We start from the raw sequence: 5,290 nt of genomic DNA, 5'->3' as shown, positions 1-5,290 counted from the left end.
CTTACATCAGATTCGTGCCTCATTTCAGGTGAGGGAATGTCCTTGGACAGTGCCTAGTGGATACTCAGGAACTCAAGAAATGTTAGCTGTTACCGACTCAATCACATAGAAACAATACAAAATACCAGAAACAAAAAAGAAAGAATAGCTGGGGTTTGCCTTTAGAAAGTAAGCTTGCATGTGTTTCTTTCCAACTCTGTTTTCCCCATTCTCCAATATATCCATGAAGTCAGGCTGTGAGCCGGGCTCCGGGCAGCAAGTGTGGGGTCCCTGACGTGGACTCCTTACCAGGGGCTTCCCCACCCCAGAGTCACAGAGGTCTCTGTTCTCAGCAATCACTGACCTGGTCCCACTGTCAGCTCCAACATTCACATGCCTGGTCCGGGCCTGATCACCCACCCAGGATGGGGAAACTGAATAGGGTGATGGTCCCACAGGCTGCGGGGACAGCAGTACCTGGCAGGCAGTGGCTTCGGCAGAGTCTCATCTCCAGAAAAGTCTGGGGCCAGGGCCAGCGACTCCCACGGCCCCTGAGCGGTCTCCCTGGACTGTGCAGGCCCATCTTCCTCCCTTCCTGCTGAAAGCCGAACAGATGGGGGTAGGCTTGCTGGCGCTCTGAGCCCCAGCCAGCTTCCCTGCAGGTTAGCAGCAGCCCTGCTGGCTGGAAGAGGGTGTTACTACTTGTAGTTACTTGTAGTTACTACTTGTAACTAGTAGTACTTGTAGTTACTACTACAAGATCCTTTGTCTGTCCTTTAAATGTCTTGTCGGAACCTCTAAGTCCTGGCGGCTGGCTCGCTCCCTGTCGGCTCACGGCCTCCTGCCCGGGACACACAGTAACCTCTAAACGCAAGACAGCCGCTGCAGCCTCCCTGGGGCCCATCCCGAGCCGCCACCCCCGGCCGTGTGCTGCAGGGATCTCGCTCCCAAGAGGACGTCCTGCGAGTGCAGACTGGGAGGGCAGGGCCCCCAACTCGGCCTCGCCCGAGGGGCCGGGCGTCGGGAAGAATCCCAAGTCGCACGCAGGGTGGGGCCCTCGCAGCCACTCACCTGGCCGCGGGCCTGTAGCACCCAGGGCGGCGGGGGTGGCCGGCAGGCTGCGGGGTCCTCTGCCGTGTAGTCGGGGGCCAGCAGCGGCGCTCAAGGGCCCTCTGGCGCCGCCGGTAATTGGCGAACCAGTTGTACACTGCTCTGCGCTCGAGGCTCGTCTCAGAGCCAGGTTCTCCTGCCCCAAAACAGCACAGCCTCGAGCGCCGCCCGGGCGACGCGGGGCGGCCTCCGCCACTCCTGCAGCCCAGCCCTGCTCGGCCGGCGCCCGCCCGCGCGACCAACCCGCCCACGGAGGCCCGGGAGCTCAACGGCCTGCGACCGACGCCGGGACAGCGGCGCGGCGGCCTTCCGAGGGCCGCGGACCCGCGAGGCGGAACCCCGCGGGCAGAGCCGCCCGGGATCGCGGGCAAAAGCGCTGCCGATCCGACAGCGAACGTGGCGAGGGAGCTGACGCCAGGAGCGCCATCTGGGTTGCACAAGCCCCCACCCGGGAAAGCCTTGCTGACTGGATGAGGGCGACACGTGGGCGGAGCTAACACGGGAGCGCTCTGCCGATCTTCCCGGTGGTGGCTTGTCCAACCCAGAGGGAGCTCCTGGCGTCAGCTCCATCCGTCACGTTCCCTGTCCACGCGCAGAGCGCTCCCGTGTTAGCGCCCAGCGCCCTCATCCAGTCCAGGCTTTCCGGGTGGTGGCTTGTCCAACCCAGAGGGAGCTCCTCGTGTCGGCTCCATCCGTCACGTTCTCTGTCCAATCGGCAGAGCGCTCCCGTGTTAGCTCCGCCCACGTGTCGCCCTCATCCAGTCAGCAAGGCTTTCCCGGGTGGGGGCTTGTGCAACCCAGATGGCGCTCCTGGCGCGCTCCCTCGCCACGTTCGCTGTCGGATCGGCAGCGCTTTGCCCGCGATCCCGGGCGGCTCTGCCCGCGGGGTTCCGCCTCGCGGGTCCGCGGCCTCGGAAGGCCGCCGCGCCGCTGTCCCGGCGTCGGTCGCAGGCCGTTGAGCTCCCGGGCCTCCGTGGGCGGGTTGGTCGCGCGGGCGGGCGCCGGCCGAGCAGGGCTGGGCTGCAGGAGTGGCGGAGGCCGCCCCGCGTCGCCCGGGCGGCGCTCGAGGCTGTGCTGTTTTGGGGCAGGAGAACCTGGCTCTGAGACGAGCCTCGAGCGCAGAGCAAGTGTACAACTGGTTCGCCAATTACCGGCGGCGCCAGAGGGCCCTTGAGCGCCGCTGCTGGCCCCCGACTACACGGCAGAGGACCCCGCAGCCTGCCGGCCACCCCCGCCGCCCTGGGTGTGACAGGCCTCCGCGGCCAGGTGAGTGGCTGCGAGGGCCCCACCCTGCGTGCGACTCTGGGATTCTTCCCGACGCCCGGCCCCGGGCGAGGCCGAGTTGGGGGCCCTGCCCTCCCAGTCTGCACTCGCAGACGTCCTCTTGGGAGCGAGATCCCTGCAGCACACGGCCGGGGTGGCGGCTCGGGATGGGCCCCAGGAGGGCTGCAGCGGCTGTCTTGCGTTAGAGGTTACTGTGTGTCCCGGGCAGGAGGCCGAGCCGACAGGGAGCGAGCCAGCCGCCAGGACTTAGAGGTTCCGACAAGACATTTAAAGGACAGACAAAGGATCTTGTAGTAGTAACTACAAGTACTACTAGTTACAAGTAGTAACTACAAGTAACTGTAAAATACCTCTTCCAGAGCCAGCAGGGCTGCTGCTAACCTGCAGGGAAGCTGGCTGGGGCCTGAGCGCCAGCAAGCCTACCCCCATCTGTTCGGCTTTCAGCAGGAAGGAGGAAGATGGGCCTGCACAGTCCAGGGAGACCGCTCAGGGGCCGTGGGAGTCGCTGGCCCTGGCCCCAGACTTTTCTGGAGATGAGACTCTGCCGGGCCACTGCCTGCCAGGTACTGCTGTCCCGCAGCCTGTGGGACCATCACCCTATTCAGTTTCCCCATCCTGGGTGGGTGATCAGGCCCGGACCAGGCATGTGAATGTTGGAGCTGACAGTGGGACCAGGTCAGTGATTGCTGAGAACAGAGACCTCTGTGACTCTGGGGTGGGGAAGCCCCTGGTAAGGAGTCCACGTCAGGGACCCCACACTTGTGCCCGGAGCCCGGCTCACAGCCTGACTTCATGGATATATTGGAGAATGGGGAAAACAGAGTTGGAAAGAAACACATGCAAGCTTACTTTCTAAAGGCAAACCCCAGCTATTCTTTTTCTTTTTTGTTTCTGGTATTTTGTATTGTTTCTATGTGATTGAGTCGGTAACAGCTAACATTTCTTGAGTTCCTGAGATCCACTAGGCACTGTCCAAGGACATTCCCTCACCTGAAATGAGGCACTAATCTGATGTAAGGATAAGGAAAGTGCCGACCATCAGCAGGACTAGGTCTGAGGGAGGGGCGGTTCCCCTTGTGTAACCATCAAGATGTGGACACTTTTTCCATTTACCACTGTGACCTCAGCATCTCTCATGACACCTCCTGTGCCTGGCCCTTCCCCTGCATGCCGGCACTGCCCAGGTGTGTGAACGTAGGCAGGTTGTCATGAGCTCCAAGTGCTGTGCGTTTCTCATCTTCGAGATGGGGAGGGGATACGACGCAGGTTGTTGCAGAAATGACAGGGGCGGGGGGGTCACAGGGAAGCCCAGGAGCACCATCTGAGACACAGCGAGGGTGCAATAACGAGTCTTTAAATTATTATTATTATTATTTTAAAGATTTTATTTATTCAACAGAGATAGAGACAGCCAGCGAGAGAGGGAACACAAGCAGGGGGAGTGGGAGAGGAAGAAGCAGGCCCATAGCAGAAGAGCCTGATGTGGGGCTCGATCCCAGTCGCCGGGATCACGCCCTGAGCCGAAGGCAGACGCTTAACCAGCTGTGCCACCCAGGCGCCCGAGTCTTTAAATTATTATCAGTTGTTGCCTAATATTCCTGTAAGATCAGCCATCATCATCATCACCCACTGTTAAGGTCTTCCTAATCATTTCCTGCTTTTAGTGTTGGGGAACAATGCTTCATTGAAGGTCCTTTTAAATGAACTGCCCCTGTGTCTTAGGTTTCCAGTAATAGTATTTTTTTTTTTAGTGTTCTGGAACCCTGGGAGCCACAGGTGAAAGCAATGTGGTTAGGGATGTGGTGGGCCCCACAGCCGCTGTGGCTGAGTTGAGTCGGGAACCTGGATTCCCAAATGGGGCTTGAGTGTCCTCCCAGGCCCTCTGCCCTGGCCTGAGGGAGTCTCTGCCCTCCAGGGGATGGTGTTTGCTGTCTTTCCCAGGTCTCTGCAGGGTGGTGAGATGTACCAGGAGGGGCCTGGCCACAGTCCTGCCACTCTCCCCCACATCTGCCCAGGCCCTGGCCTCTGTCCTCTGACCGCCGGCGGTGACATGCTGGACCCTTCTATGGCTGCCCCTGAGTCGTGGCTGATGTCCCTTGCACTGGCATCCTCAGAAGTTTCCTTCCAGACTGGGCAGCTGGTCCGTGGCCACGGGCTGGACCTCATGATGCACCCTGCAGATGCCGCTGTGGCTGTGTCCATCACTGCCCCTCGGTGAGCCAGCTCCACAGGTGGGTCCATTCCAGACAGACCATGCTCTTCTGCACAAGATGCCACAGCTACTTGGGTCTCATTTGCAGTGTGGGAAGGGTCAGCACTCTCCTACTTTTTCTAGTTTGCAAAGTAAAACGTGCAGTGCGATAAAAGCACGACAGTGAGGAAGGAGTCGAAACAAGACCGCTGCCGCCCCTGCACTCACACTCCTGTCACCACTTGCTGCAACAGAGGACAGCTAAGCGCATCTCATGACTGAAGTATCATTTCCTCAGTTTCAGCTTCGTTATTGTGGGGCTACAACTTCCTCTGAAGAATATGTATTTAGGTATATATTTGTCTACCAAGTACAAAAGCATCTTGTGACATGTTCCCTTGTAAGGACACTGGCAGCATCAATTCGCCTGTCACCTAAATTTCTTAGTTTTCTGCGGTTATATCTTTACTTTCTTGGGATTTCCAGTTGCCTTCCTTTTTTCTTATATTACCTGATTTTATCACATCTGTAACTTCTTCCAGTTTTCCAGGTGTCTCCTCTAAAGACTGGTGGCTGGGAGCCCTCCTTCCCATTTCCACCCAGGTGATGTTTTCCTAGACCAGGTGTGGAGTCAGCACCCCAGGATGGCTCCCGCATTGGCTCTCTGGTCTGGGTCAGTGTTCCCTGAACTGCGGGTCTTGCACTGTCTTCATTGACTTCTTTGTT

At 59.0% G+C, this 5,290-nt stretch overlaps 1 protein-coding gene across 1 annotated transcript in view; it reads right to left on the bottom strand.

Moving 5' to 3' along the window:
• Positions 1-5,290, bottom strand: part of ANHX (anomalous homeobox) — an 18,840-nt gene that overhangs the window by 8,412 nt on the left and 5,138 nt on the right. The gene's annotated exons all lie outside the window — the stretch shown is intronic.

The sequence above is a fragment of the Ursus maritimus genome, unplaced genomic scaffold (genome assembly GCF_017311325.1).
Source record: "Ursus maritimus isolate PB19 unplaced genomic scaffold, ASM1731132v1 scaffold_33, whole genome shotgun sequence".
Classification (NCBI taxonomy): domain Eukaryota; kingdom Metazoa; phylum Chordata; class Mammalia; order Carnivora; family Ursidae; genus Ursus; species Ursus maritimus.
The sequence above is the reverse complement of the archived record's forward strand: the minus strand, read 5'-3'. Positions and strand labels throughout refer to the sequence as shown.